Below are 12,875 nucleotides of genomic sequence, written 5' to 3'. Positions count from 1 at the left end.
CAGGTATTATACTGCAGAAGTTCACACCATAAACCCAGGAAGCCAAAGCAAATCAGTTTAAGAAGCTGAAGCTATCATGAAGAGTCTCACAAACAATGGGAAGACAAAGAAATAATCCCCAAATGAAAGGAAAGGAGGAAGCCTCAGAAAGAATGATAGATGAAATAGAGGCAAGTCTTCTATGAGATATTGAATTCAAAGCACTGGTTATCAGGAAGTTTAAAGAGGTCACATTGAGCCACCAGAAACTACAGGGGAATTAAAATGAACTCACTGCAAACTGTATCAACATGAAAAAGGAAACAGAAACTACCAGCTGGGACCAAGAGAAAATGAAGAATACAATTTCTGAACTGAAGAACACAGTGGAAGAAATCAAAAGCATGATTGATGAAGTAGAAGATTGGATTAGCGAGATGGAGGACAAAGTAGAAAAAAAAACTCAGAGAGAGTAACAAAATGGAAAAAGGCTCAGAAAGAATGAAGAGGGATTAAGAGAAATGTAAGACAATATGAAAAATAATAATATCCAAATAATAGGGATACCAGAAGGACAAGAAGAAGAACAAGGGATAGAAAATCTATTTGAAAAAAATAATGATGGAAAACTTCTTTAATATGATGAGAGAAAAAGTCACAGAAATCCAGGAAACACAGAGAGTCCCAATCAACAGGAACCCAAAGAGGCCCACTTCAAGATGCATCATCATTAAATGGCAAAATTCCAAGACAAAGAGAAAATCTTAAAGGCAGCAAGGGAGAAAAAGGAAGTAACATACAAGAGAACCCCAATAAGGTTAGCTTCTGACTTCTCAAAGGAAATGCTCCAAGCAAGAAGAGAATGGCAAGAAGTATTCCAAATAATGAGAACCAGAGGCCTGCAACCAAGGTTACTTTACTCAGAAAGGCACTCAATCAAGATAGAAGGCCAAATAAAGAGCTTCCAAGACAAAAGAAGTCTAAAAGGATACACTTCCACCAAACCAGTTCTGCAAGAAATACTAAAAGGACTGCTCTAAGGAAAGGAAGGAAAAGAGAGAGACAAAGAGAAATACATGTATAAAGATGACAATGAATAATTACCTATCAATATTAACCTTAAATGTAAATGGGTTAAATGCTCCAGTCATAAGACATAGAATACCTGAATGGATAAGAAAGCATGACCCACACATATACTGCCTACAAGAGACCCACCTCGAAACAAAAGACCTTCACAGACTAAAAGTGAAGGGCTGGAAACAAATTTCCTAAGTAAATGGACAGGGAAAAAAAGCCAGGGTAGCAATTCTCATATCAGACAAAATAGTCTTCAAAAGAAGGGCCATAAAAAAAAGACTCAGAAGGTCACTTCATAATACTCAAGGGAAGAATCCACCAAGAAGACATTAACATCGTAGATATATGTGCACCCAACATAGGAGAACCAAAATATATTTAAAAATCTTAGGGGACTTCAAGAAAGATATTGACAGCAACACAATTATAGTAGGGAATTTAACACCCCACTGTCAAAAATGGGTAGATCTTCCAAATAAAATATAAACAAAGATATTGTGGCATTGAACAACACCCTAGATGAAATGGACCTAACTGATATATAGAGAGTCCTTCATCCCAAAGAAGCTAAATACACATTCTTTTCAAATGCACATGGAACATTTTCCAAGATTGACCACATGATAGGACACACAATGAACCTCTACAAATTCAAGAAAATTGAAATCATCCAAGCATTTTCTCTGACCACGAGCGACAGAAACTGGAACCGAACCCCAAGGGAAAAAAACCACAAAACACTCAAAATCATGGAGATGGAATAACATTCTATTGAACAAGGAATGGGTCAAGAATGAAATTAGGGAAGAAATCGAAGAGTTTCTTGAAACAAACAAAAATGAAGTCACAAAAACTCAAAAACTTATGGGACGCAGCAAAGGCAGTCCTGAGAGGGAAGTTCATAGCCATACAGGCCTACCTAAAAAAAACAAAACAAAAAAAGAAACATTTAAAACAAACAACATAACCCTATACCTACAAGAACTCGGGAAACAACAAAGACAGCCCAGAGCAAGTAGAGGGAAGTAAATAACCAAGATCAGAGCAGGATTAAATGCCATAGAGACTAAAAGCACAATTCTAAGGATCAATGAATCCAGGAGCTGGTTCTTTAAAAAGATGAACAAAATAGACGAGCCTTTAAGAAGGCTCATCAAGAAAAAAAGAGAGAAGACCCAAATAAATACAATCCAAAATGAAAGAGTAGAGATTACAACTGACCCACAGAAATACAAAGGATTGTAAGAAATTACTACAAACAACTGTATGCCAAGAAATTTAAAAACCTAGGTGAAATGGACAAATTTTTATTAAAATATAATCTTCCAAAGAAAGCCTGAACAGACCAATAACAGGAGATGAAACTGAAGCAGTAATCAAAAATCTCCTGACACACAAAAGCCCTGGACCAGATGGTTTCACAGGAGAATTATACAAAGCATTTAAGGAAGAGCTAACCCGTAATCTTCATAGAGTATTCCAAAAAAACCAAAATGATGGAAAACTCCCAAACTCTTTTTATGAAGCCAGCATCATCCTAATCCCAAAACCAGATAAAGATACAGCAAAGAAAGAAAACTTCAGGCCAATATCGCTGATGAACATAGATGCTAAAATCCTCAACAAAATATTGGCAAACCGCATCCAACAATACATTAAAAAGATTATACACCATAACCAAGTGGGATTCATCTCAGGGATGCAAGGATGGTTCAGTATTCACAAATCTGTAAATGTAATACATCATATAAACAAAAACAAAGACAAAAATTACATGATAATGTCAATAGATGCAGAAAAAGCTTTGATAAGGTACAAAATCCATTTATGATAAAAACACTCAGCAAAGTGGGAACAGAAGGAACATTCCTCAATATAATTAAGGCTGTATATGAGAGACCTACAACCAATATCATACTCAATGGGCAAAAACTAAAACCTTTTCCACTAAGATCAGGAACAAGACAAGGATGTCCACTTTCACCACTTCTATTCAATATAGTACTGGAAGTTTTAGCCACAGCAATAACACAAGAAAAGGAAATAAAAGTCATCCAAACCGGAAAGGCGGAAACAAAACTGTCACTGTTTACGGATGACATGATAGTGTACATAGAAAATCCTATAGACTCTACCCAAAAACAGCTCGACCTAATAAATGAATTTGGCAAAACAGCAGGATACAAAGTCAATATCCAAAAATCAAAGGTATTTTTGTATACTGACAATGAAACAGCAGAAGCAGAAATCAAGAAAAAAAATCCCATTCAATATACCAAAAAAATAATAATAATAAAATACCTAGGAATAAACCTAACCAAGGAGGTAAAAGACCTATATGTAGAAAACTACACAACACTAAAGAAAGAAATCAAGGAAGACACAAACAAATGGAAACATATACCATGTTCATGGATTGGAAGAATTAACATCATCAAAATGTCCATACTACCCAAAGCAATTTACAGATTCAATGCAATACTTATTAAAGTACCAATGACATATTTCACAGACATAGAACAAACACTTCAAAAATTTATATGGAGCCATAAATGACCCCGAATAGCAGCTGCAATTTTGAGAAAGAAGAACAAAGTAGGAGGGATCACAACACCCGATATCAAACTGTACTACAAGGCCACTGTAATCAAAACAGCCTGGTACTGGCATAAAAACAGGCATATAGACCAATGGAACAGAACAGAGAGCCCTAAAATAAACCCAGGTCTCATTGGTCAATTAATATTTGACAAAGGGGGCAGCAACATAAAATGGACTAACAATACCCTCTTCAACAGATGGTGTTGGGAGAACTGGACAGCTACATGCAAAAAAAATGAAACTTGAGCACCAATTTACACCATACACCAAAATAAATTCAAGGTGAATAAAAGAGTTAAATATAAGCCATAACACAAGTAAAGTCCTAGAGGAGAACATTGGCAAGGAATTCTCAGATATTTCACCCAGCAACTTTTTTACTGATATGTCCCCTAGAGCAGGGGACCTAAAGGAAAGAATAAACAAATGGGATCTTATCAAAATTAAAAGCTTTTGCATGGCTAAAAAAACAGTATTAAAATAAAAAAGAATCAAGTATATGGGAAAACATATTTGCCAATGATACCTCAGACAAGGGTTTAATCTCCAAAATTTACAAAGAACTTACATGACTCCACTCTAAGAAGACAAGCAACCCAATTAAAAAGTGGGCAAAGAACTTGAACAGACACTTCTCCAAGGAGGACATACAGAGGATCCAGAGACACATGAAAAGGTCTTCAATATTGCTAGCTATCAGAGAGGTGCAAAATAAAAGCACAATGAGATACCACGTCACATCAGTCAGAATGGCCATCATAAACAAAGCAACAAACAACAAATGTTGGAGAGGTTGTGGAGAAAAGGGGACCCTAGTTCATTGTTAGTGGGATTGCAGACTGGTACAACCACTGTGGAAAACAGTATGGAATTTTCTCAGAAAAGCAAAAATTGACCTGCCTTTTGACCCAGCAATTCCACTGCTAGGATTATTTCCTAAGAATCCTAAAACACCAATCCAAAAGAACCTATGCACCCCAGTGTTCATAGCAGCACAATTTACAATAGCCAAGAGTTGGAAGCAACCTAGGTGACCATTGGTAAATGAGTGGATCAAAAAACTATTGTAAATTTACACAATGGAATTCTATGCAGCAGAAAGAAAGAAGGAGCTCCTACCATTTACAACAGCATGGATGGAAATGGAAAACATTATGCTGAGTGAAGTAAGCCAAGCGGTGAAAGACAAATACTATATGATTTCACCTTTAACAGGAACCTAAGCAACAAAACAAAGAAGGAAGCAAAATATAACCAAAGACACTGAAATAGAGAACAAGCTGACAGTGGCCAGAGGGGAGAGGGGAGGGAATTTCAGGGGAAAAAGGGGAAGGATTTACAGGAACTAGTATAAAGGACACAAGGACAACAACTAAGGGGTGTGGAAATGGGAGGGAGGTGGGGAGCACTGGGGGTGGGCTGGGAGTAAAAGACAGAAAACTGTACTTGGACAACAATTTAAAAATTTTTTTAAAAAGATTGCTTTCCCTGTGTCCCGCAGATTTTGGATTGTTGAGTCTTCATTTTCATTTGTTTCAGGTTATCTTTTGATTTCTTCTTTGATCTCATTGTTGAATCATTCATTGTTTAATAACATGTTATTTAGCTTCCATGTCTCTGTGTGTTTTTCAGTGTTCTTCTTGTGATCGATTTCTATTTATAGCACTGTGTTCAGCAAAGATGCTTGATGTGATTTCAAGCCTCTTAAATTTATCGAGACTTGTTTTGCGTCTTGACTTGTGGTCTGTCCTAGAAAATATCCCATGTGATGTGCACTTGAAAAGTATATATATTCTACTGCCTTGGAGTGAAATGCTTTGAAGCCATCTATTATAACCATTTGATCTTGTGTGTCATTTAAGGAATGCCATCTCCTTGTTGATTTTCTGCCTGGAAGATCTATCTTCAGGCTGATGCCACTTACAGAGGCAACTCTGCCTGAGAAAGATATCTCCTGCAGTATGGAGAATGACTCAACACAGGGATCCTGGTGGCTGTCCCTTTAGTTATCTCCTCAGAGCCATCAACCCCAGACTCTCCTTATACATCTCTAATATACACTGCCCTTCCTCTATTAAAGCCCTGGGTAAGTGGCTACAAATGAAATTTTGTGCATCGGCCCTTTAAGGGGCTTTCTGCATCTACAGCCATTCTCCCTGGCAGACAGAAACCCTGATGCTTTTCACAGCTGGATGATATCTGGGTTCTTGTCTAGCTCTGGTGCTAAAGGCTGGGGAGCCCAGCTTGGGGTTTAGACCCTACACTTTTCAGGAGGAACCCCCAGCATCTGAAATATTCCTCCGGCACTTCAGCTGCCACCCAGGGGAGCCCAGCCAGTGCTTTCACGTCTCTGCACTCCCTACCTGTCATGTTGTGGTGAAGCGGTTTCTTCTCTCTATATGTGGTTATAAGGCTTCTCTCCAGCTAGTGTTGAGTTGGTTGTTCAGGATGTTTTCTCTACAATTTAGTTGTAATTTCAGATTGGTCCTGGGAGGAGGCAAGTACAGCTTCCACTTATGGCTCTGCCATCTTGGACCCTCTTGACAATAAATATTTTAAAAGCAAATTTATTCAGGGAACTGCAGGTAATAGAGAAAATGAAGACAAATAGGACAAACATTTTATTGAATTAAATGGAGAACTTTCATTATCAAATGCAGCAACCTAGTGACTTGAAGTTTTTGAAATGTGGCTTGTCAAATTGAGATACACTGTAAAACAAATCAGATTTCAAAAATTTAATATAAAAAAGCAAGCATCTGTTTAATGATTTTATATTGATTACATGTTGAAATAATAATATATATATATGTTGGATTAGATAAAATGTTATTAACTTTAATTTTATTTGTTTTCTTATTTTTTAAATGTATCTTCTTGAAAACTTAAATTACATATATAGTTCACATTATATTTCTATTTAATGGTGCTTAATTTGAACTTTACATAGTATTCTATAAATAAGTAAAACACTTACCTCCTTGAAATACTGTAATATAGGATTCCACAGACATGATCATTATAGCTAGGAGACCTGAGTTCAAAGCCAGGCTTTATTACCCAGTGACTGTAGGATTTGAAAAGTTACTTAATTTCTTTAACAAAATGGGGACAGGAATATATACATCATATGGGTTACATGAGGATTAAAAAAAGATAATTTATGAACAACTTGTAAAACAACATCTGACACACAGTACTTTATATTCAATAAATGGCAGATAAAATTATTATTACAACACTAATTAATTGAAAGGATCTCAAAACTTTGAATTGATGACCAAGCCACATGATATGTCTATTTGTTTATTATTTATTAAACTAGGAAAATTAGGAGTAATAACCTACTAAAGAATGCAATCAAAGGGTAACATAAACCCATTTTTGAAGCTATTTTAATTTTATAATTTTAGTTTCCCCTATTATCATTTACTACTACAGTTTATTCAGCAAATCTTTTCTTTTTTTTAGAATTTTTTAAATTTTATTGAGTATGTCATTACATTTGTTCTATTTCCCCCCTCCGTTCTCCTCCACCCTGCACACCCCTCCCCCACCATCCCCCCTTTAGTTCATGAACACACGTCTCAAGTTCTTTAGATTCTATATTTCCCCTATTCTTACCATCCCCCCTATTTATTTTTTATCTACTGTCTATGCTATTTATTTTCGGTACCTTCTCCCCCCTTCTCCATCTCCCACTCCCCTGTTGCTAACCCTCCATGTGATCTTCATTTCTATGGTTCACTCCTGATCTAGCTGTCCTCTTAATTTGCTTTTGTTTTAGGTGTGGTTGTTGATAACTGTGAGTTTGCTGTCCTTTCACTGTTCATCTTTTTTATCTTCTTTTCCTTAGATAAGTCCCTTTAACATCTCATATAATAAGGGCTTGGTGATGATGAACTCCTTGGATTTGATCTTATCTGAGAAGCACTTTATCTGCCCTTCCATTCTAAATGAAAACTTTGCTGGATAGATCAATCTTGGTTGTAGGTCTTTGTATTTCATGACTTGGAATATTTCTTTCCAGTCCCTTCTTGCCTGTAAGGTCTCTTTTGAGATATCTGCTGACAGTCTGATGGGAACTCCTTTGTAGGTGACTGTCCCCTTATCTCTTGCTGCTTCTAGGATTCTCTCCTTCATTTGAATCTTGGCTAATGTAATGATGATGTGCCTTGGTTTGTCCCTTCTTGGGTCCAACTTCTTTGGGACTCTATAAGCTTCCTGGATTTCCTGGAAGTCTATTTCCTTTGCCAGATTCCTTTGTCAAGAGGAACTCATGACTATTCCTCTTCCCCTTCTGCTACCCCTATAATTCAGATATTGGAGCATTTAAAGATGTCCTGGAGGTTTCTAAGCCTCTCCTCATTTTTTGAATTCTTGTTTCTTCATATTTTTCTGTTTGGTCATTTTTTTCCTCCTTCTGGTCCACTCCTTTGATTTGAGACCCAGTTTCCTTTCCATTACTATTGGTTTCCTGTGTATTTCCATTAATTTCAATTAGTTTAGCCTTCATATGTTCCTCTAATTTGTGACTAAAAGCAACCAGTTCTGTGAGCATCCTGATCACCAGTGTTTTGAACTGTGCATCTGAAAGTTTGGCAATTTCTTGTTCACTTAGATTTATTGGCTCTGGGGCTCTGAATTCTTCTTGAGCCACATTTTTATCTGTTTGTGCTTGTTACGTACCTATGAGGAGAGGCGCCTTAAGTGTTCACCAGGGCGGGGCTACCCAGGTGGCTGGTTTTTGATGCTGTGTGTGGGGGCAGGGTCAGAGAGGGAGCAATGGCAGTCCTCTCTGCTCGCCCAGTCCACCTCACTGCTCGCCCCCTGCCTGTTTATCTGAGTGCAAATGTGTGAGCCCGCCGCCCTGCGCCACCCGGTCTCAATGCTCACTTCTTCACTGGTTTATCTGCACGCAAATGCTCGACAGCAGACAGCCTGCCGTGCCTCTTCCCTCTGTCTGCCCGTAGCTAGCCCACACCTGGGATCCACGCCCTCGGCTTCTTGTGTACCTCCCAGGTTGAGGGATCTTCCCTGCCCGACCCACTCCGATGCTGGCTTTGCCCCTCTCACCGGTTTAGCTGAGCAGTTCATTGTGGGACTCTGTATTGTCAATTTTCTGTGTGGTTTGATTGAATTTATTGTTGTTAAAACTTTATTGTTTTTAGGTTTGGTTGTGTGAGGATGCAAAGTGTTTCCACCTACGACTCCATCTTGGCAGAAGTCCATCAGCAAATCTTTTCTTAATCAATTACAATAGTCCCCCCATATTTGTGGCAGTTATATTCCAAGACCCCCAAGACCCCCTGAAATTCCAGATAGTACCCTACATATACTATACTATCCTTTTTTCTTATGCGTACATATCTATGATAAGGTTTAATTTATGACTAGGCACAATGAGAGATTAACAACAATATATAATAATAAAATAGAGTAATTATAATAATATACAACAAAAATTATGCCAATGTGGCATTATTAAGTAAAATATGGGTTACTTGAACACAAGTGCTGTAATACCATGACAGTTGTTCTGATAACCCAGAGGACCGCTAAGTGACAGAAGGATAGGTAATGTTGACAGCAGGGAGACATCAGACAAAAGGATGATCACTTCCTAGGTGGGAAGGAGCTGGACAATGCTAGATTTTGTCATGCTACTCAGAATGGCAAACAATTTGAAACTTATGAAGTGTTTATTTATGGAACTTTCTTTCAGTATTTTCCAAACTTTGGTTGAACACAGGTAACTCAAACCAGCAGAAAGCAAAACCACGGATAAGGGGAACTACTGTATCAAATGTTGAGCAGAGTTGAGCTCTTGGGTATGCAAAAGTTAAAAGAAAATTCCTCTTTTACTATAGCTTACCTTCGTTGGGAAACATAGGTAGTAAATAAATTACTAACTTTCAGGTAATGATGTGTTAGAAATTACAAGATTATCTATCTCTGTCTATGTTCATGTCCATTCATCCATCCAGCCAACCAATCATCTATTCATCCCCTGATCCACTGGGAGGCTAAATTTAAAAACTAATAAAAATGATTTCTGGTAGTATCAAGGATCTAGTGGGGTGACAGAAACCACAGAGCGAGTAACAAAGGTGATGGCATGAGTCAGGAAGTTTCTTTTGAAGGAGGAACAGAATGTGGCTCTTCTGGAGCAGAATGGACGGGGTAGAAAGCAATAGAGGAGGTCTGAGAGGAAATTGCAGGTTAGATGTGAGGAATTATATGATATGATAAGGAATTATTATTCTTGCATATTAATAATGTACTTGTTTACCCACCCAGCAATTAATACTAGTAGAATTCAGAGGACTTTAAACCTATGATTCCAGTCCATCTAGATATAATATGATGTGCATATTTAAAATATTTGTTTGAATGCTTTGTTGAGAAGACAGTGATTAAGAACTAATTAGGAGGTTCTTGTCATTAGTGTCTTGAAAGGAAGGGAGAAGTGATAGGATTTGAGACTTGCTTTAGAGATAGAGCAGTCAGGACTTTGTTTTCAATTTTATATGGGTTGTATACAGAATGAGGAATCAAGTCTATCTTGTTTTGACATAGGAAACTGGAAGAATAGGTCTGATTTGGGAATAGGGAAATTAGAGAGAAATGTCTTGGGTAGGTGGGTGAAGATTATTTTTATTGGGACATCTGATATCTGAGATTCTCGTTAGACATCCAAGTAGACAAGTGTATAGAAAGGTGTCCAGGTTGGAGATATAAGTTTGGGCATCCCAAATGTCTATATGGAATTTATAGCCATGTGACATGGAGTGATAACATAGAAAAGAAATGCCATGAAGAATGAGCCCTGAAGAATGCCAGCATTTAGATATCCCAGAAAGGAGGACAGTTTAACAGTGGGAAATGAAAAAAGTGGCCATTGAGGTCACTGGAAAAGGAAGAGAGTGTGGTTTCCTGGTCGTATTTACAGAACAATGTAATGGACAATTCTCTACTGGGAATTCAGGTAAATTTAGACCAAAATTGATCATCGAATTTGCAAACATCTATGCAGATTATTTGGCAAATGAAGGAATGAGGGAAATCTGTGGTGTTCCTGACACTGTGCTCAATTTGTGACAAATGTCCTCAAGGAGATTGCTGTCTATTGGGAGAGACGGGATCTAGCATAATAGAGAATGTATAGCATCATGTAAAGCCACAAATAAGTGGTGAGGTGGTCTGCTATCAGTCAACTGTTCTGGATTGAAGTCTTTGAAGGGGATTTTGAGATTAGAAAATATATCTACAGTTGTTGTGTTTTAGTAAGTATCCACTTGTTAAAATTTAAATGTAAACTTTAGTTTTCTTAAGCTTCTAATTTAGAAATATAATATTCATTCATAAGAAAATAATTACTTTCACTAGTCTAATAATTAATAAATTTGTACTATTAGATGACATGTAAATATTTACCAATATTTACCTATTTCTCCAAGCATTTCAAACTATAATTAAAAATATAATATATATATATGATTTTCTCAAATATTAAAAATATCCAATACATCAGTCTTGCAAAGAAGGAAACCTTTCCATGTGTAATAGATTTCCTTCTTGCAAGTGTAATAAATGCAATTTAAAAATGTCATTGACAAGCTCTTCAACTGCTTTTTGAACATTTGAAAATAAAAGAAATATACACCAAGTGGCAAAATGGTTACAAATGAGTACATTTGTATAAAAACACAGCTTACACAAAATCATAAATACTATGCTATACTATACCTAGCTGGAATGTATCAACATAGAGAATTATGTTATTATCGGGAAGTTTTGTGCCCTTTTTTCTAGCATGCCTGATATAATTTGCCCATTTTGAGTATCATTATGGATTTGTAACTTTTCATAAAATTTGGTTTTCTTTAGAAATCTGACATCTTCACTACTAGGCCAAAGAAAAACTTTTTCAAGTTAGACTTTTGTTCTTTCAGATATACATGACAATATTTTTGTTCTCTGGTAACAGGATACTAAGAAAATATATCTGTTTTAAAGGTCATATTTGCTTTGATTTACTAAATACAAACTAACCCCTAATTTAGTAAGTATGTATTCATCAAATATTGATAAAAGCATTTTCAGTCTATTTTCTGTTTAATTTGATTTTTTCTTGTATATGATATCTTTTCATACATTTTAACTACATTGTATAAGGTCAAACCAAATTATGTCCATAAATTACAATATTGTATAGATCTACCTAACTTAAATAATCCCACAACTAGCTTTTACTTTTGTTTTCTTTCTTTTGTCATTAAATATCTTAGTGGACAACTTTCTATAATCACTTATTAACGTCACTTGTAAGAGTTGAAAAGAATTAGGACTACTCACCTTTAAAAAGCTACAAGCTATAGTTCTAAAAACAATAACACCATGAAAACATCTATATTTTAGGTTCAAATAGAAAACATGCCTTCCTTCTTTCTGATTGAATTGACTTTCACCCATTAATACAATCAACAATTTGTGCATAAAACAATATTAAAATAAGCAGAAAGAAATTTCTTTAGGAGACAGTGTTTTAAAAATTTGAAATAACATTTCCAGTTACTGAAGAAAATCACTTACGCATGGTTAAAGATGTTTTAGTAGTTTACATATCACATTGTAAATGAGCTAAAAGGAAAAGAAAATTAGCTTGTACTGGCATAGGTGTTGCAAGTATATAGATAGGTTCATAGTTTGTGGCATGCTCATTATTCCTGTACCTTTCTGTAATGTGTAAGTAAAACATATTCATATTGATCTGGCTTTGTGGATCCTCGCTGATTTTGGCTTAATGAGTGGAGTTCAGTCATCAGACTCTGGCTTGGGGAAAATGTAAGGCAAAGCACCGCTTAGGAAATAGCATCTTTGCAAAATATCAAAGAAAACCCCTCACAATCAATACAATTGAGTATTTGAAAGTTTCAGTAAAATAAAGCAAAACTAAATCATACTTTGAAAATATTTTTACTCACCTGTTGATAATTTAGGTGAACCTGATGCACCCTCACCTGATTATTTTATTTAATGACAAATTAATTATATGGAAAGTGTGAAAAAGAACCTGACTCCATCTTTTTATAACTGATGGCTGACAGACTATATGCCTCACCCTTCTCTCTTTCCCTTCTGCCTTCTATGTGGACAAACCGAGGCAGCCTGGGTACCTACTCTGTTGGTGCCAGTGGGAGATTCAAACTACA

This window comes from Artibeus jamaicensis, unplaced genomic scaffold (genome assembly GCF_021234435.1).
Source record: "Artibeus jamaicensis isolate MK-2021 breed Jamaican fruit bat unplaced genomic scaffold, CSHL_Jam_final contig_685, whole genome shotgun sequence".
Lineage (NCBI taxonomy): Eukaryota > Metazoa > Chordata > Mammalia > Chiroptera > Phyllostomidae > Artibeus > Artibeus jamaicensis.
The sequence above is the reverse complement of the archived record's forward strand: the minus strand, read 5'-3'. Positions refer to the sequence as shown.